The sequence below is a fragment of the Ranitomeya imitator genome, chromosome 5, assembly GCF_032444005.1.
Source record: "Ranitomeya imitator isolate aRanImi1 chromosome 5, aRanImi1.pri, whole genome shotgun sequence".
Classification (NCBI taxonomy): domain Eukaryota; kingdom Metazoa; phylum Chordata; class Amphibia; order Anura; family Dendrobatidae; genus Ranitomeya; species Ranitomeya imitator.
In genome coordinates this window covers 36,093,924-36,114,707 of record NC_091286.1, presented here as the reverse complement: position 1 = coordinate 36,114,707, position 20,784 = coordinate 36,093,924, and the positions used below count along the sequence as shown (strand labels likewise).

Genomic DNA, 20,784 nt, shown 5'->3' with positions numbered 1-20,784 from the left:
TCTGCCTTACCAGAGCGGTTGCTTATTTGGAGAAAAGCTGGACCAACTTATCTCCGACGCTACCGGAGGGAAGAGCAAATTCCTTCCCCAGCAAAGGCCCATTCGGCCGTTTCGGAGCCAACGACAGGTCCAGGCCCAGCGCTTTCGCAGCAATACCAATACCAATTGGTCCTCTACAACTTTCTGTGCGGCATCAGTGCGGTCCCCGCATAAGAACAGAGGTTCCCAAGTCTCATATAGACCTAATTGTACCTGGAAAAGCAGGCCAAAACAGTCTGGATCCACAGGGGCCAGATCCTTTAGATCCTCTACACAATGACTCCTTACGGTATGAAAGTAGGTGGCCGTCTACTTTCATTCCACCAAGCCTGGCTCTCGGTCATTCACGACGAGTGGGTCAGAGAACTGGTGTTCTCTGGATACAAAATAGAGTTTTCTTCCCCTCCCCAACACATTTTTTCCTGTCTTCTCCTCCCAAAACAAAGGCAACAGCCATTTTCAGAGCCTTAGATGTGCTCCGAAGGGATGGAGTCATTATTCCGGTCCCTCAAGATGAAAGGTTCAAGAGTTTTTACTCGAACCTATTTGTGGTTCCGAAGAAGGACGGAACAGTGCGAGCCATGCTGAATCTAAAATTGTTAAACAAATTTGTCAGAGTGCGATGTTTCAGAATGGAGTCCCTCAGCTCAGTTGTCACCTCGATGGAAAAAGGGGAGTTCCTAGCATCCATTGACATTGTCACGGATCCCTTCTCCCTGGTGTCACTTATTCGTCACGTGCCTGCTCTCACACGTTACTTGGGGTTGTGCCTGCAAGGGTTAATCTATCTCCCCACTCTCAGTCCAGCATTCAACCTCTGTCCTATGCTGTAATGGGAGCATAAATCACACACCGACCCAGGCCACACACCCGCTCATACGCGCTGCCACCACTCATCGATACACGGGCGATGAGTCCCGGACTAATAATAATACTAATAAAAATATGCCTATCACTCATAAGGCTCACACACCTTTAGGCTATGGATTCTTTTAGAACATTCAAGGTTCAACTTGTTATGGCTGGCAATCAGGCAACACAGCGTGCAGTAATCAGCGCACATACAGAGATCTGGCAATAACCAAAAACAATAGGACGAGCTCTGAGACGTGGAATCTCTGTAGACTGCAGTACCTGATCTATCCTCACACAACTATAAGCAGCAGTGGATTGCGCCTATAACTACCTATGCAACTCGGCACTGCCTGAGGAGCTGACTAGCCTGAAGATAGAAATACAAGCCTGACTTACCTCAGAGAAATACCCCAAAGGAATAGGCAGCCCCCCACATATAATGACTGTTAGCAAGATGAAAAGACAAACGTAGGAATGAAATAGATTCAGCAAAGTGAGGCCCGATATTCTAGACAGAGCGAGGATAGCAAAGAGAACTATGCAGTCTACAAAAAACCCTAAAACGAAAACCACGCAAAGGGGCAAAAAGACCCACCGTGCCGAACTAACAGCACGGCGGTGCACCCCTTTGCTTCTCAGAGCTTCCAGCAAAAGTTAATAGCAAGCTGGACAGAAAAAACAGAAAACAAACTAGAAGCACTTATCTAGCAGAGCAGCAGGCCCAAGGAAAGATGCAGTAGCTCAGATCCAACACTGGAACATTGACAAGGAGCAAGGAAGACAGACTCAGGTGGAGCTAAATAGCAAGGCAGCCAACGAGCTCACCAAAACACCTGAGGGAGTAAGCCCAGAGACTGCAATACCACTTGTGACCACAGAAGTGAACTCAGCCACAGAATTCACAACAGTACCCCCCCCTTGAGGAGGGGTCACCGAACCCTCACCAGAACCCCCAGGCCGACCAGGATGAGCCACATGAAAGGCACGAACAAGATCTGGGGCATGGACATCAGAGGCAAAAACCCAGGAATTATCTTCCTGAGCATAACCCTTCCATTTGACCAGATACTGGAGTTTCCGTCTAGAGACACGAGAATCCAAAATCTTCTCCACAATATACTCCAATTCCCCCTCCACCAAAACAGGGGCAGGAGGCTCCACAGATGGAACCATAGGTGCCACGTATCTCCTCAACAACGACCTATGGAATACATTATGTATGGAAAAGGAGTCTGGGAGGGTCAGACGAAAAGACACCGGATTGAGAATCTCAGAAATCCTATACGGACCAATAAAACGAGGTTTAAATTTAGGAGAGGAAACCTTCATAGGAATATGACGAGAAGATAACCAAACCAGATCCCCAACACGAAGTCGGGGTCCCACACGGCGTCTGCGATTAGCGAAAAGCTGAGCCTTCTCCTGGGACAAGGTCAAATTGTCCACCACCTGAGTCCAGATCTGCTGCAACCTGTCCACCACAGAATCCACACCAGGACAGTCCGAAGACTCAACCTGTCCTGAAGAGAAACGAGGATGGAACCCAGAATTGCAGAAAAACGGAGAGACCAAGGTAGCCGAGCTGGCCCGATTATTAAGGGCGAACTCAGCCAACGGCAAAAATGACACCCAATCATCCTGGTCAGCGGAAACAAAACATCTCAGATATGTTTCCAAGGTCTGATTGGTTCGTTCGGTCTGGCCATTAGTCTGAGGATGGAAGGCCGAGGAGAAAGATAGGTCAATGCCCATCCTACCACAAAAGGCTCGCCAGAACCTCGAGACAAACTGGGAACCTCTGTCAGAAACAATATTCTCAGGAATGCCATGTAAACGAACCACATGCTGGAAGAACAAAGGCACCAAATCAGAGGAGGAAGGCAATTTAACCAAGGGCACCAGATGGACCATTTTAGAAAAGCGATCACAGACCACCCAAATGACCGACATTTTTTGAGAAACGGGAAGGTCAGAAATGAAATCCATCGAAATATGTGTCCAAGGCCTCTTCGGGACCGGCAAGGGCAAAAGCAACCCACTGGCACGTGAACAGCAGGGCTTAGCCCTAGCACAAATTCCACAGGACTGCACAAAAGCACGCACATCCCGTGACAGAGATGGCCACCAGAAGGATCTAGCAACCAACTCCCTGGTACCAAAGATTCCTGGATGACCGGCCAGCACCGAACAATGAAGTTCAGAGATAACTTTACTAGTCCACCTATCAGGGACGAACAGTTTCTCGGCCGGACAACGATCAGGTTTATTAGCCTGAAATTTCTGCAACACTCTCCGCAAATCAGGGGAGATGGCAGACACAATGACTCCTTCCTTGAGGATACTCGCCGGCTCAGATAACCCCGGAGAGTCGGGCACAAAACTCCTAGACAGAGCATCCGCCTTCACATTTTTAGAGCCCGGAAGGTATGAAATCACAAAATCAAAACGAGCAAAAAATAACGACCAACGGGCCTGTCTAGGATTCAAGCGCTTGGCAGACTCAAGATAAGTAAGGTTCTTATGATCAGTCAAAACCACCACGCGATGCTTAGCACCCTCAAGCCAATGACGCCACTCCTCGAATGCCCACTTCATGGCCAGCAACTCTCGGTTGCCCACATCATAATTACGCTCAGCAGCAGAAAATTTCCTGGAAAAGAAAGCACATGGTTTGAACACTGAGCAACCAGAACCTCTCTGTGACAAAACCGCCCCTGCACCAATCTCAGAAGCATCAACCTCGACCTGGAACGGAAGAGAAACATCAGGTTGACACAACACAGGGGCACAGCAAAAACGACGCTTCAACTCCTGAAAAGCTTCCACGGCAGCAGAAGACCAATTAACCAAATCAGCACCCTTCTTGGTCAAATCGGTCAATGGTCTGGCAATGCTAGAAAAATTACAGATGAAGCGACGATAAAAATTAGCAAAGCCCAGGAATTTCTGCAGACTTTTTAGAGATGTCGGCTGAGTCCAATCCTGGATGGCCTGAACCTTAACCGGATCCATCTCGATAGTAGAAGGGGAAAAGATGAACCCCAAAAATGAAACTTTCTGCACACCGAAGAGACACTTTGATCCCTTCACGAACAAGGAATTAGCACGCAGTACCTGGAAAACCATTCTGACTTGCTTCACATGAGACTCCCAATCATCTGAGAAGATCAAAATGTCATCCAAGTAAACAATCAAGAATTTATCCAGATACTCACGGAAAATGTCATGCATAAAAGACTGAAAAACAGATGGAGCATTGGCAAGTCCGAACGGCATCACCAGATACTCAAAATGACCCTCGGGCGTATTAAATGCCGTTTTCCATTCATCTCCCTGCCTGATTCTCACCAGATTATACGCACCACGAAGATCTATCTTGGTGAACCAACTAGCCCCCTTAATCCGAGCAAACAAGTCAGAAATCAATGGCAAGGGATACTGAAACTTAACAGTGATCTTATTAAGAAGGCGGTAATCAATACACGGTCTTAGCGAACCATCCTTCTTGGCTACAAAAAAGAACCCTGCTCCCAATGGTGACGACGATGGGCGAATATGTCCCTTCTCCAGGGACTCCTTCACATAACTGCGCATAGCGGTGTGTTCAGGTACGGACAAATTAAATAAACGACCCTTAGGGAATTTACTACCAGGAATCAAATCGATAGCACAATCACAATTCCTATGCGGAGGTAGGGCATCAGACTTGGACTCTTCAAATACATCCTGAAAGTCCGACAAGAACTCTGGGATGTCAGAAGGAATGGATGACGAAATAGACAAAAATGGAACATCACCATGTACTCCCTGACAACCCCAGCTGGTTACCGACATAGAGTTCCAATCCAATACTGGATTATGGGTTTGTAGCCATGGCAACCCCAACACGACCACATCATGCAAATTATGCAGTACCAGAAAGCGAATAACTTCCTGATGTGCAGGAGCCATGCACATGGTCAGCTGGGCCCAGTACTGAGGCTTATTCTTGGCCAAAGGTGTAGCATCAATTCCTCTCAACGGAATAGGACACCGCAAAGGCTCCAAGAAAAATCCACAACGTTTAGCATAATCCAAATCCATCAGATTCAGGGCAGCGCCTGAATCCACAAACGCCATGACAGAATACGATGACAAAGAGCACATTAAGGTAATGGACAAAAGGAATTTGGACTGTACAGTACCAATAACGGCAGAGCTATCGAACCGCCTAGTGCGTTTAGGACAATTAGAAATAGCATGAGTAGAATCACCACAATAGAAACACAGTCTGTTCAGACGTCTGTGTTCTTGCCGTTCTACTTTAGTCATAGTCCTGTCGCACTGCATAGGCTCAGGTTTACTCTCAGACAATACCGCCAGATGGTGCACAGATTTACGCTCGCGCAAGCGACGACCGATCTGAATGGCCAAGGACATAGACTCATTCAAACCAGCAGGCATAGGAAATCCCACCATTACATCCTTAAGAGCTTCAGAGAGACCCTTTCTGAACAAAGCCGCTAGTGCAGATTCATTCCACAGAGTGAGTACTGACCACTTTCTAAATTTCTGACAATATACTTCTACATCATCCTGACCCTGGCATAAAGCCAGCAGATTGTTCTCAGCCTGATCCACTGAATTAGGCTCATCGTAAAGCAATCCCAGCGCCTGGAAAAATGCATCAACATTACTCAATGCAGAATCTCCGGGTGCAAGAGAAAACGCCCAGTCCTGTGGGTCGCCGCGCAAAAAAGAAATAATAATCAAAACCTGTTGAATAGGATTACCAGAAGAATGAGGTTTCAAGGCCAAAAATAGCTTACAATTATTTCTGAAGCTCAGGAACTTAGTTCTGTCACCAAAAAACAAATCAGGAATCGGAATTCTTGGTTCTAGCATCGATTTCTGATCAATAGTATCTTGAATCTTTTGTACATTTACAACGAGATTATCCATTGAGGAGCACAGAGCCTGAATATCCATGTCCACAGCTGTGTCCTGAAGCACTCTAATGTCTAGGGGAAAAAAAAGACTGAAGACAGAGCTAAGAAAAAAAAATGATGTCAGGATTTCTTTTTTCCCTCTATTGGGAATCATTGGTGTGGCTCCTTGTACTGTTATGGCTGGCAATCAGGCAACACAGCGTGCAGTAATCAGCGCACATACAGAGATCTGGCAATAACCAAAAACAATAGGACGAGCTCTGAGACGTGGAATCTCTGTAGACTGCAGTACCTGATCTATCCTCACACAACTATAAGCAGCAGTGGATTGCGCCTATAACTACCTATGCAACTCGGCACTGCCTGAGGAGCTGACTAGCCTGAAGATAGAAATACAAGCCTGACTTACCTCAGAGAAATACCCCAAAGGAATAGGCAGCCCCCCACATATAATGACTGTTAGCAAGATGAAAAGACAAACGTAGGAATGAAATAGATTCAGCAAAGTGAGGCCCGATATTCTAGACAGAGCGAGGATAGCAAAGAGAACTATGCAGTCTACAAAAAACCCTAAAACGAAAACCATGCAAAGGGGCAAAAAGACCCACCGTGCCGAACTAACAGCACGGCGGTGCACCCCTTTGCTTCTCAGAGCTTCCAGCAAAAGTTAATAGCAAGCTGGACAGAAAAAACAGAAAACAAACTAGAAGCACTTATCTAGCAGAGCAGCAGGCCCAAGGAAAGATGCAGTAGCTCAGATCCAACACTGGAACATTGACAAGGAGCAAGGAAGACAGACTCAGGTGAAGCTAAATAGCAAGGCAGCCAACGAGCTCACCAAAACACCTGAGGGAGGAAGCCCAGAGACTGCAATACCACTTGTGACCACAGAAGTGAACTCAGCCACAGAATTCACAACACAACTTGTTAAAGTTTTATACTTTAATAACAAAAGGTTCAATGCTTACAATAAGGAAAAGGAATAAAAATATAATAAAAAGACATACAACGTATGCAAAACAGTGTCAAAATAAACAGGAGAAAACTTACAGAAATTACCTAACTGGTAGTTGCTTTCTGCTCCCTGAGGGAAGGAAGAAGGTAGATTGGATCACATCAGCTTCTCAGGCTGCCCTCACATATGAACACAATTCTCTGTTTGCAGCCTAAATTTATAACTTTGGTCTGAGGTCAGGTTTCTAGACCGGCCCCTCAGGCCAATATCAGAACTGCTTCCTGTTTGATTGGGCCACAGCCGCGCCCCCAATGAATATATTATTTTCTCTTGTGGAAAGGTTCTCAGGGATAGATTCCCTCAGGCCGCAATTAGCGCCTCCCCTCCAAGACCTAGAAGGTGCCAAATGTTGCTTTTCTTCTCGGCCCTAGCTAGACCCCCTGGTGAGATATGGAGACAGAATTTCTACTAGTTCCAAGGAAGTACCTATTAACACCTAGGTGCGACTTGCCTTCAGGACAGATGTTACATTATCACTAGTCACACATATAACCCTAGACATATGTCCCTACAAAAAAAAGTCTTCTCCAGTGCCAGCTCAGTAGATTTCCTTCTTGGGGATAATCCTGGACACTTCCCGCTGGTTGGTAATTCTCCCTCCAGAAAAGGTCTTAGCCTTTCAACAGGGAGCACGGATGCTCTTCCTCTCTTTCTCTCACTCCATACGATTCAGTATGGGGATTCTCAGCTTGATGGTGGCAGCAATAGAGGCGGTTCCATTTGCGCAGCTACACATCTGCCCTTTGCAACATGCTCTTCTGACGGCTTGGGACAGGAATCCGTTCTCTCTCTACAGTCGGTTATGTCTGCCTCAGTGGGTCAGGCAGACCCTCAGGTGGTGGACGCTGAAGTCTTCCCTTCCCTCAAGAGTCACGTCTACCGATCAACATTTTGGAGATACGGCCAACCAAGTTAGCCCTTCTGCGTTTTCATAATCTCCTGGCAGGTCATCCCAACAGGATTCAATCCAACAACGCCATGGCTGTTGCGTACATCAACCGTCAGGGGGCACCCGCAGCAGGATGGCCATGCACGAAGTAGGTCATATTCTTCGTTGGGCCGAGAGGAACTGTTCAGCCATATTGGCAGTTCACATCCCGGGCGTAGAAAATTGGGCGGCAGATTTCCTCAGCCGCCAGGACCTCTCTTCATCCGGAGGTCTTTCAGCAGATTCGTCATCGCTGGGGGACTCCAGATGTGGATCTGATGGCCTCAAGGCTAAACACAAAGGTTCCCGATTTCATAGCTTGGTCCCATGACCCAGTAGCCGTCAAAGTGGATGCACTGGTTCTTCCGTGGCATCAATTTCGGCTTCCGTATGTATTTCCTCCGCGTCCCTTACTTCTAAGGGTTATCAAGAAGATCAGGGCGGAGGGGGTACCAGTGATCCTGGTCGTGCCGGACTGGCCGCGCTGGGCGTAGTACACGGAGCTAGTTCAACTTGTCACTAACGTTCCCTGGCGACTGCCAGATCGCCCAGATCTGCTTTCACGGGGCCCTATTTACCACCAGGACTTCGGAGCCCTGTGTTTAGCGGCGTGGCCGTTGAATCCTGGGTTCTAGCTCAAGCAGGCTTCTCTCATCAAGTGATCACCATGATTAGTGCTAGGAAACCCGCGTCTATGTGCATTCATCATGAGTTTTCCATTCCTTCCATCTTGGAATTTCTGCAGACCTTATTGGAGTCAGTACTCGCGCTTAGCTCACTCAAGGGACCGATTTCAGCCTTATCTGTTTTGTTCCAACGCAGGATTGCCACCAGATTACAAGCGAAGACACTCATTCAGGGAGTTTCCCATGTGATGCCTTGCTATAAAATGCTGTTGGAACCATGGGATCTTAATTTGGTCCTCAGAGTTTTACAGGAGGTCCCTTTTGAACTGCTGCAGGATGTTTCGTTAACTTTTGTTTCTTGGAAAGTAGCTTTCCTAGTCGCAGTCACATCAATCAGGCGGGTCTCGGAGATGGCAGCCCTGTCCTGCCGAGCTCCGTTCCTGATTTTCCATCAAGACAAGGTGGTTCTCCGTCTTTACTGCCGAAAGTTGTCTCTTCTTTCCATCTCAACGAGGATATTGTTTTGCCCTCGTTCTGTCTGGCACCAGTACATTGTATTGAGAAGGCTCTTGACACTCTGGATCTAGTGAGAGCTCTTAGGAGATACTTCTCGTGGACGGCGTCTTTCTGCAAGTCAAATGCCCTATTCGTGCTTCCTGACGGGCATAGGAAGGGCCTATCCACTTGAAAGGCCACAATAGCCAAGTGGATTCACTCGGCTACTCAGGAGTTCTACCATGTCAGGGGCAAACCTGTCCCAGCAGGGATTAAGGCATACTGCACTCGGTCAGTGGGCGCCTATTGGGCGATTCGGCACCAGGAGTCAGCAGAACAAGTCTGCAAGGCTGCGACTTGGTCCAGCTTGCATACTTTCACAAAACACTACAGTATTCATTCTCAGGCCTCTTCAGATGCGGCCCTCGGTAGGCGGATTCTGCAGTCGGTAGTACCACATCTGTAACTTACTGATACATGGGGTAATAGCAATTGTGTTGTTCCCCTCCCAGGGACTGCTTTAGGACACTCCATGGTCCTGTGTCCCCCAATGACGCGTAGTAGAAATAGGGATTTTTTTGTACTCACCATACAATCCTTTTCTCCAAGCCAATCATTGGGGAACACAACACCCATCCTGTTAGCCTAATGGCTTGTGTTCGTTCTTAGTTTTGATATAGTTTATTCTTGTTAATGATTATAAGCTCCTACTGCTTTGTTACCGAACTGGTTCAATTAGCCAGCAGGAGGGTGCATACTGCAGGGGAGGAGTTAATCTTTCTATGTTCACTTAGTGTCCTCCTAGTGGCAGCAGCATAACACCCATGGTCCTGTGTCCCCCAATGATTGGCTCGGAGAAAAGGATTTTATGGTGAGTACACAAAAATCCCTATTTTTGGCTCCAAGGGCCGCAGACAGTTCATAAGATAACACCCAAACTCTGCATTCAGGCCACAGTACACTGAAGACAGTGAAGCATGGTGGTGCAAGCATCATGATATGGGCAGGTTTCTCTTACTATGGTGCTGGACCTATTTACAGCATACCAGGGATTATGGACCAGTTTGCACATATTAAAATACTTGAAGAGGTCATGTTAACTTACGCTGAAGAGGATATTCTCTTGAAATGGGTGTTTCAACAAGACAATGACCCTGAGCACAGCACTAAACAAGCAAAATCTTGGTTCTAGTCCAACAAAATTGAGGTTATGGAGCGACCGGCCCAATCCCTGCATCTTAATTCGATAGGACACTTGTGGGGTGACATAAAAAATGCCGTTTCTGAGGCAAAGAATAGTCCGTATTGTGAAGACATTTATTATTTGTAAAGACAAATGCAGACACTGCTGGGTTTTATTCGAACAGACCAATGCTCATTTTTTTGTTATTTTCTGTAAAGTAGTTAAATATTATCTACATTTCTCTTCATGTTTTAATTAGAAAACAGTGTGTAATGTTCCCAATGTTGGAAGTAAAAACTAGTAGAAAGATTTTGTGATTAACGCATATTTTTTTTTTAACACACTGCTATTATTTTGAACATTACTGTACCTGTAAATGATGCTGTAGAACTACAACTCCCAGCATGCCTTGGATAACTTCTATGCGGGTGATAAATATTAGATCAAAGAGGACCTCACGTCTGTGACCCACCACTGATCACTACTAGTGATGAGTGATCGTGCTGGGATAAGGTGTTCTCCACCATGCTTGGGTGCTAACCGAGTGACTTCAGCGCGATTGACAAGTATGTTCGAGTCCCCGTGGCTTCAAGTCTTGTGGATGTTCGACAACCGGAAGACATGGAGGGATTGTCTAACAAACAGGAAATCAATGCAAGTGTTGCAGCTGTCGAACAGCCATGAGACATGAGCCGCGGGGACTCTTAACGTATTTTTCAATCGCGCTGAAGTCACTTGGTTAGCACCCGAGCATGGTGGAGGACACCTTATCCCAGCACGATCGCTTATCATTAATCACTACCAGTGTCCTGGGTGAATAATAATTCCTCCCCTCCAAGATGGATAAGACGGTGCAAATACTCGACCGCCTTCTTTTTCCGTACAACTCCCACTTACCAAGAAGGAAAAGGAGTTCTTAAACCTCCATATTGGTGCCCTCTTCCCTTAGAAATCGAAAGCGGTTTTGTGAGAAATGCGATTATGGCAAAACCTAAAAGACCCGTCATCTCTTTTAAAACAGTAATCCTGACATTCACGCCCCTCACAAGGTCAGAAGTCCATGCCTTCTCCTGTAAGACAAGTAATGACTAGTGATGAGCGAATATACTCGTTGCTCGGGTGATCGAGTATTTGTTAGTGTTCGGAGATTAAGTTTTCATTGCGGCAGCTGATTGATTTACAGCTATTAGCCAGGATGAGTACATGTGGGGGTTGCCTGGTTGCTAGGGAATCCACACATGTACTCAGGCTGGCTAATAGCTGTAAGTCATTCAGCTGCCGCCATGAAAACTTATTCTCCGGACACGTACAAATACTCTGAGGTCAACCGAGCAACGAGTATATTCGCTCATCACTAGTAATGACCTATGTTGTGGTAGGAAGAATAGAAGGAACAAGGCGAAGAGGAAGACCGGCAACCCAATGGCTTGATACTATAAAGTTCATGGCAGAGAAGACCCCTGAGGACCTATCTAGGCTGAACAAGATCGATCTTCCTACAGAGCGTTCAACCATCAAGTCACCGTGGCTCAAGATCAAGCCAAAGGCCATTAAATAAGAATGATATATTCCTGGAAAAAGTCTGGATCCTTGGCAGCTGTGGCCAAGTGGTTGACTCCTTTCATGCCTGACAGTTTTCAACAATTGTATCCAGTCTGTACAGGGACGTAACTATGATAGGGGTTGGGGTTGCACCTGGGCCCTGGAGCTTAGGGGCCCAAAAGATCATTTTGACCCATATAAAACAGCTATCACTTTCAAAAACCTGCGACACTTGGGGGCCCTGAAGGAGATTTTGCTTTGGGGTCTTCGAGCTTCAAGTTTTGCCACAGAGTTTATACAATCCGCTGGAATCTCAGTTGCTTGATTCCAGAATGGAGCAATTTTGGGGTATGTTTGTCATGTTTTGCACACATTTTGCATATCCATAGAGCGTCATTAGCTCAGGGAGGACAAAAGTGTGTCCTATTGACCTCGCCTGGCTGCTGTATATTCGTATACTGCAAAAATGATGATGGAAAAGCCCAGTGTGGAATATATGTGACTTTTTTATTTTATTTTTTTTTTACATATGGATGCCTCTGCAGTAAAGGTAATTGTGGGGTCTTTTCCTGCCGTATAAATTAATCGGAGGCCATTAAAATATCATTTTAATAGGGTATTTAATTTTTTCTTTGTGAGTCGCAGTCACATCCCAATGTGTATATTGTAATTGGGATTAACTTGATGTGATTCATTGTAACAAGCGATCAGGGCTGACTTGTGCTTTTAGTCACGTGACCGCACTGGATACAATGTAACACAAACAAATGAAAAATAAAATTTGAAAATAAACAAAGCGTCTCGGCCAAGAGCAGAAATTTTTACAATGATCCGTATTTACATAAAGCCGGAAAACCCCTGAAAGTCTGATGGACAGACACCCGCCTCCAGTTCCTGTATTACACGTTCTCAGTGTGTTGTAATCTTCAGCGCTGGACTGGAGAACCGCAAGTCCCAGCAGGCTGAACTGTGGTTTAGCTCTACAGGCAAGGTTATGACAAGGATGGGACAACCCTGAGATTTTCCTATTTTCTTATGAACGCCTCCAGCAGTGACGTTCACACCACAAACTTCAGCACTGTCTCTGCCCTTCCTGCGCCGGATGAAAGAGAAAAGAAGTGACATGTCGCAGGTTCTCAGCCCACTGGTCGGGTCACTGGCATTCTGTGCTTAAAGCTGCCGCGACTGCAGAACAACCAGGGATCCAGCACCCTGACTGCGCGACTACCGACTACACAAGAGGGGAACCAGGAGCCGCACTGCCACGTACCTCCGAGGTAAGACTGCTGGCACCGAACCAGCGGGATGTATGGATGTGTGCATTACTATAATAGTGGGAGCAGAGGATGCTATTGTGTGATGACGATGTGTCTATAATGTCTGCAAATCACACTCTGATCCGAGTATATTGAGCATGATCCAATTTTCTTGAAGGTGGAGAAAAAAAATTCCATCTTCTCCTTTCTGTCAATCCGTAAAAATAAGACTGCACTCAGATGTCATCCGAGTGCAGTCCGATTTTTTTGCCACAGACTCACTGACCTGCAATATCGGATGCAAATTGTGCATACTGTGATATTTTTTTTTCCTTAGATAGACTCAGTCCAAGGAGAAAAAAAATTGGACATGTGTACGTCCCCATAGTTTAACGTTGGTCCAACGTTGGTCCATCCGATGTATTGTCGAAAATAGGATCATCTGTGATTGCGCTAACATCAGCTAATAAATGGAATTAATTAGCGGGACCCCAACTATATTTACTGTCTAGTCGACATTATACCTGGTTCATCTATTAGTTGTTTCCCAGAAAACTATAATTCTCTAATCTACAAAAAAAATAGGCAACCACTGCATCTTATAATAAAAAATATCTGTTTATTAGTAGAGTAAAAGGTAAGAATAAAATTGAGTCACAAAAAAAAATTGAGTTAAACAAAAAACATCATTGGAGGGAAGAACAGGATCATAATTGGGAAAAAAAGAAGACAAATGAATCAATACAGAAAATTTACAAATGGATTACGTGTTAAAAAATGTAGGATCGAAAAAAATACTAAAGTGCAAAAACCATGCAATAATAAAAATACAATAATAAGGCTAATCGTGTAAGTGACATGAACTGTAATAAAACATGCCGTATAGATCCCACAGATAGGCGTCCGATATGTATAAGGAAAAAGCGCACGTGCAATTATTTCAGATGATCGTATCAAAATGAAATCATCATATAAATATAAGCTAATCATACGCTGTGTGCAGAAAATAACAGAGTAACCCTAATTAGGAAGAGGATATATATTCCCTTAGCAGTAACAAATCGCTGATACATTTACACCTTATTCTTCTTTTTCATTTGCTCCTTTTTACCATTCTATGTTATGTGTTCGCCTGTTGTTTGTTTTCTTTTTTATGATCGTCATTGTGCGCAACGTTTGGGGTTTCCAGATATTTTCGACTGATTCATCAGTTGTGACTTTTACAAAAAATCTCAAATGTACTCCACACTCACCCACCCACCCACTTTTTCACCCAGAGTGATTTGTGTTTTTTTTTGTATGGGCAAATTTTGTGACATTTCAGCAAAATAAGTGTTAAAAAAAATCAAAGAGCTAAAGAGAGCATTTTTGATTTTGCTCAATATTCAGGAACCACCTGCTCCATTTTGAAAAATGCAGCTCAAGGAAATGTCAACAAATGGGCAAAAAAAAAAAACAGAACAGAAAAGTAACTTTGGAAAAACAGCAAATGATGAATCAGTCTCATTTTAATGATAAAAAAGCAGGGGTGGTATCTTCAGTTCAGGACCCAGTTCATACAGGAGTCATGAAAGGCGGTGGTGGTAACGGACATCCATTCGGGTCCATTTTTGTAGCTGTGACTCAATGACCTGTGTGAGAAAAAAAAAACACATCAGGACATGATTTTAACATCAATCTCATGTAACAAGATATAACCCAGCCATCATCAGTCCGGCTATCCACCGATCACAATAACAGAGGTCCAAAAGTCCTGCGTGAATGGAGCGGTACTGAGCATGTGCGACCACTGCTGCACTTATGTCTATAGGACTGGTGGTCGCACATGCGCAGTACAGCTTCATGGACACAGGGTTCTTTGGGCCCCTCATTCTCAGAATCAGTGGAGATGTCAGTTGTCGGACACCTGGGAATTATAGATTTATTCTCTATACTGTTGAAAAGTGATAAAACGTTTATTGGACAATCTGTTTACTGATATATCAGAGGAATGAGTTAAGGAGAAGGGAAAAAGAAGATTCTTTTGTATGAGATGCCCTTCACAGCACAGAGGACAATGTCGGGCCTGTGGAGCCTGAAAAGAACAGCACTTCCATGTGCAATATAGTCAAAAACACATAAAATGGGGCAAGTTGTCTTTGTTGCTCATAGCAACCAATCACAGCGCAGCTTTCATTTTGTATTCTCCTCTTGACAGATGAAAGCTGTGCTGTGATTGGTTGCTATGGGCCACACAGATTGTTTACTTTCATAAATCTGTCTCATAAAAACGTCTGTAAAAATCCGACATATAGAAATGTTGTATATCAATAACAGGAACTTTCTTTTCAAATTGGTACCTCGAGGCAGATTTATGAAAAATGTCATAAATATAAAGTGTCTTTGTCGTCCATAGCAACCGATCACAGAGCAGCTTTCGCTTTACCTAAATTGATTATTAACCCTTTTGCGATGTTCATGTATGGCAGAAGTGCGCACTCAGTAGACGGATTGAGGTCAAGAACCCGAGCCCACTTTATGAAGTGCCCACCTAGCACGCCCACGACATGTATCAGCTGTCGGGTTCCCTTAAAATGTCCCCCCTTTTCTCCAAATATACAGTAAATGAATAAAAAAAATTAAAAATAACATGTTTGGTCTCTCCACGGGCACAATAGCCCAAACTAATGAAATATAAACATATTTATCCCATATAGTGAAAACTGAAAAAAAAAATCAATATGGTTGAATCACTGTTTTTTTTTGTCACATCTTCTCCCCAAAATGATGAAATAAAAAGTTCATAAAGTGTTAAAGTGTAATGAATCCCAAAATGGCAATGATAAAAAAAGTTACGGCTGTCAGAGTTTGGCGGCTGTAGCCAAAATTTTTATTTTGTTTTTTGTTAAATCATAAAAAATTAAAAAAACACTATAAATTTGGCATCACCATAACCGTACTGAGCCGAGAACAAAGATACAAGATCATATTTACAGCACAGTGAATGTAAAAATCAAACCCAATAGACAGTGGCAGAATTGCTGTTTTGTTTTTTTTATATATATTTTTTTGCTTACTTGGAATTTTTTATCCTGTTTTTTCATATAGTAAAAAGTACGTCCTTCAGGTACAGCACAAGACGTGATTCTGTCAGTGTCACTTTAACCTGTGAATCTCCAGACCGGAGCTTCCCAGAAATAGGCCCTTATGGAGGCCTTTGGTTTGGGACATTGTTTCCATGAATGACTCGTCCCACGCTCTAGGGCGCTTTCACATGAGCATCACTCACTGTAGATTAATCACTGATCTGTTTTCCTGTAAGTGCTCAGGGCAGCATCCGAAGTGCTATTTCCATCTCTTCCTGTTTACCCCGTCCAGGAGAATTGTCCAAGCTAATTTCTAAGAAACTGTCATTATCTGATTGTGACTAAGTCATTTTATTGTTTGTTTTTTTTCTCTATGTCCCTCAGTAAAGGAGGGATCATAAGAATAGCAGGGATAGTCTGCCTCCTATAAACAGTGACAGGTAGAAATTGCCTCCGCAGACACAGCCATGTTCACAGCGTCCCTACAGTTGTGGCCAAAAGTATTGACACCCCTGCAATTCTGTCAGATAATACTCAGTTTCTTCCTGAAAATGATTGCAATCACAAATTCTTTGGTATTATTATCTTCATTTAATTTGTCTTAAATGAAAAAACACAAAAGAGAATGAAGCAAAAAGCAAAACATTGATCATTTCACACAAAACTCCAAAAATGGGCCAGACAAAAGTATTGGCACCCTCAGCCTAATACTTGGTTGCACAACCTTTAGCCAAAATAACTGCGACCAACCGCTTCCGGTAACCATCAATGAGTTTCTTACAATGCTCTGCTGGAATTTTAGACCATTCATCTTTGGCAAACTGCTCCAGGTCCCTGATATTTTAAAGGTGCCTTCTCCAAACTGCCATTTTTAGATCTTTCCACAGGTGTTCCATGGGATTCAGGTCTGGACTCATTGCTGGCCACCTTAGAAGTCTCCAGTGCTTTCTCTCAAACCATTTTCTAGTGCTTTTTGAAGTGGGTTTTGGGTCATTGTCCTGCTGGAAGACCCATGACCTCTGAGGGAGACCCAGCTTTCTCACACTGGGCCCTACATTATGCTGCAAAATTTGTTGGTAGTCTTCAGACTTCATAATGCCATGCACACGGTCAAGCAGTCCAGTGCCAGAGGCAGCAAAGCAACCCCAAAACATCAGGGAACCTCCACCATGTTTGACTGTAGGGACCATATTCTTTTCTTTGAATGCCTCTTTTTTTCTCCTGTAAACTCTACGTTGATGCCTTTGCCCAAAAAGCTCTACGTTTGTCTTATTTGACCAGAGAACATTCTTCCAAAACTTTTTAGGCTTTTTGAGGTAAGTTTTGGCAAACTCCAGCCTGGCTTTTTTATGTCTCGGGCTAAGAAGTGGGGTCTTCCTGGGTCTCCTACCATGCAGTCCCTTTTCATTCAGACGCCGACGGATAGTACGGGTTGACACTGTTGTACCTTCGGACTGCAGGGCAGCTTGAACTTGTTTGGATGTTAGTCGAAGTTCTTTATCCAACATCTGCACAATCTTGCGTTGAAATCTCTTGTCAATTTTTCTTTTCCATCCACATCTAGGGAGGTTAACCACAGTGCCATGGGCTTTACACTTCTTGATGACACTGCGCTCGGTAGACACAGGAACATTCAGGTCTTTGGAGATGGACTTGTAGTCTTGAGATTGCTCATGCTTCCTCACAATTTGGTTTCTCAAGTCCTCAGACAGTTCTTTGGTCTTCTTTCTTTTCTCCATGCTCAATGTGGTACACACAAGGACACAGGACAGAGGTTGAGTCAACTTTAATCCATGTCAACTGGCTGCAAGTGTGATTTAGTTATTGCCAACACCTGTAAGGTGCCACAGGTAAGTTACAGGTGCTGTTAATTACACAAATTACAGAAGCATCACATGATTATTCGAACAGTGCCAATACTTTTGTCCACCCCCTTTTTTATGTTTGGTGTGGAATTATATCCAATTTCACTTTAGGACAATTCTTTTTGTGTTTTTGTGTTTTTTTTCATTTAAGACAAATTAAATGAAGATAATAATAACAAAGAATTTGTGTTTGCAATCATTTTCAGGAAGAAACTGAGTATTATCTGACAGAATTTCAGGGGTGTCAATACTTTTGGCCACAACTGTATATATATATACATATATATATATGTATATATATATATATATATATATATATATACACAAAAAAACAAACAGAGAGTGTACCCAAAACATATAGAGAGTGCCCCTGTAAACAGTGCCAGGCTTAGAGAGTTATCATAAACTGCCATTTTCAGAGCTCCCCTATAAATAAATAGAAAAATCAACCAAAAAGTGGGCCCACAAGCAGTCATATAGAGAGTGCCCCTATGAAGACGTAGGAAACGCAGGCTGTGCCCTTATAAAAAGTGTTAGAGATTCCCCTCATAACCAGTGTCAGCCATAGAGCGCCCCCATAAGGATATGTGCACACGTATTCTTGAGGTCTGCGGATTTTTCCGCTGCGGATTTGAGAAATAAGCAGGTAAAAAGCACTGCGTTTTAACTGCGGATTTTATGTGGATTCCACCTGCGGTTTTACACCTGCGGATTCCTATAGAGGAGCAGGTGTAAACCGCTGCGGAATCCGCACAAAGAATTGACATGCTGCGGAATGTTAACCGCAGCGTTTCTGCACGTTTTTTTCCGCAGCATGTGCACAGCGGTTTTTGTTTTCCATAGGTTTAGATGGTACTGTAAACTCATGGAAAACTGCTGCGAATCCGCAGCTGCAGATCCCCCGCGGATCTGCAGCAACATCCGCAAGGTGTGTACATAGCCTAAAGGTTCCTTGTAGTTATAGCCAAGCAGAGAATGCCCCCAGATTCAGTGTGAGCAGAACGGAGGCACCAGGTGAACTGTGGTACTAACTTGTATCTGTATAAGGGAAGAGTCAGACGGCCGTACATCTCGGACGAGGATCACAACGCAATTCTTGGACTGGTCATCCACTCTCCCGACCTGACAGTGACAGCTGCATACATGAAGCTGTGACAGCCGACGGCCAGTCCAAGCATTGCATTGCGATCCTCATCCGAGTAATACGGCTGTCTGGCTCTTCCCTAATACTCATTTGCCTAAAAATGCCTCTTTTAGGCCACATTCACACGTTCAGTATTTGGTCAGTATTTCACATCAGTATTTGTAATCCAAAACCAGGAGTGGGTGATAAATGCAGAAGTGGGGCTTATGTTTCTATTATACTTCTCCTCTGATTGTTCCACTCCTGTTTTCTCTTACAAATACTGATGTAAAATACTGACCGAATACTGACTGTGTGACCGTGGCCTAAGGAGCTCTTCCTATTTCAGCAAGTTATTACCTATCAGTAGGCGGCACCCTGAAGAAGACTGAAGGAAAAACAGCTGGAAACAGGTGCTAGCAAATGCAGACATTTTTCCCTTTAAGTGCATGTTCATATTCAGGGTTCTTTTCATAAGTTTTTGGAGCAGAAAATCTCCAAATCCTCCTAAAAACTTTTTAAAAAACTCTTGGAAAACTCAACTTTAATTAATTTCTCTTCCGTATCTACAGTATGCGAGATTACACTCCGAAATCTCAGTAAGAAGACTGAAAGGAATTGTCCGGTATGCGTATACAAACCTGCAGTCATTCTATGTGACTGCAGACTTGTGAATGCTCTCAGTGTGCTCACTGCGCGCTGTGAGGACTCCCAGGTGCCGGCGCCTGGTCATGTGACCATAAGTTTGCGACTTGCATACTTCCGGCCACAGTCCAACCAGACGTGTCCGGCTTAGCTCAGAACAATAGCATTGAGTGAGGCTGCACACGTCTAGTTGGCATGTGACCTCATGTATGTAAATCACATATTTGAGGTCTTGCACGTGCCGCCGGTACCGGAGATTCCTCACAGCACACAATGCGTGTAATGTAAGGATTCACAAGTCTGCAGTCACACAGAGCGGCTGCAGATTTGTACCCTAATGGTGGACAAATTAGGGTCTTTGGTCTTCTCAAAGGAACTTTTTGGGCCCCTGTAGGCTCTGGGATCCAGGTGTAACTGCAACCCCACCATCTATTGTAGGGGAGCCTGCTGAAGGTGATTTGTGGCTCGTTCTCTCATCTTATTTGTTATTTTAGAAGGTTACATCCCTTTATCTCTATACGGATAGTGTTTTGGTGATAGTTGTGTGATTTGTGATTTTATTTTTTGTACATCTTTTCATCATTAGGTTGTGGTGGTCATAGAAGACAACAATGACTAATATAATTACAAATTGTCTTTTCTGGTGGGAAAATCCCTTGTCATAACACATATTTCTGATAACTGTGTCTTTTTTTGTAAATATGTCTAGGGATAGCCCCTACTTTCAATGTCCTTTCTTGCACCACGAGACTCTCATAAACCTTGTCTTCTGCTCATCTTGTCCATTCATAAGTTAAAGGGAATCTGTCACTAGCGTTTTGCTACCCGACCTAAGAGCAGCATGATGTAGGGGCAGAGACCCTGATTCCAGTGATGTAACACTTACTGAACTGCTTGCTGTCATTTTTATGAAATCACAGTTTTATCTGCTGCAGATCGAGCAATTTTCTGAATGCATAGTTCTGCAGATTTCTGCCTATGCACAGTGTACACAGAAAGTTGCAAATCAGTTGTGGTGGTTATACAGCGCTCATGAATATGCTTGACTACCTGGTAGCAGATTTACTAGTTATGGTGATAATCTCCTGCTGATTAAACTGCAATTTTATAAAAAAAAACTATACTAAGTAGCCTAGTAAGTGACACATCACTGGAATCAGGGTCTATGCCCCTACATCATGCTGTTCTCAGATTATATAGCAAACACCTGGTGTCAGAT

The 20,784-nt window shown here is 44.1% G+C and overlaps 1 protein-coding gene across 2 annotated transcripts in view; it reads left to right on the top strand.

The window, feature by feature from the left end:
• TRAF5 (TNF receptor associated factor 5) overlaps nucleotides 1-20,784 on the top strand; it is a 92,409-nt gene that overhangs the window by 2,551 nt on the left and 69,074 nt on the right. Inside the window, exon 1 of one of the 2 annotated variants that reach the window (XM_069768549.1) lies at nucleotides 12,593-12,888. The exons of the other annotated variant lie outside the window; for it this stretch is intronic. The gene's annotated coding sequence lies outside the window, so the exon portion shown is untranslated. Of the gene's footprint in view, nucleotides 1-12,592; nucleotides 12,889-20,784 lie in introns of those variants that run through there. 2 annotated transcript variants of the gene reach the window in all.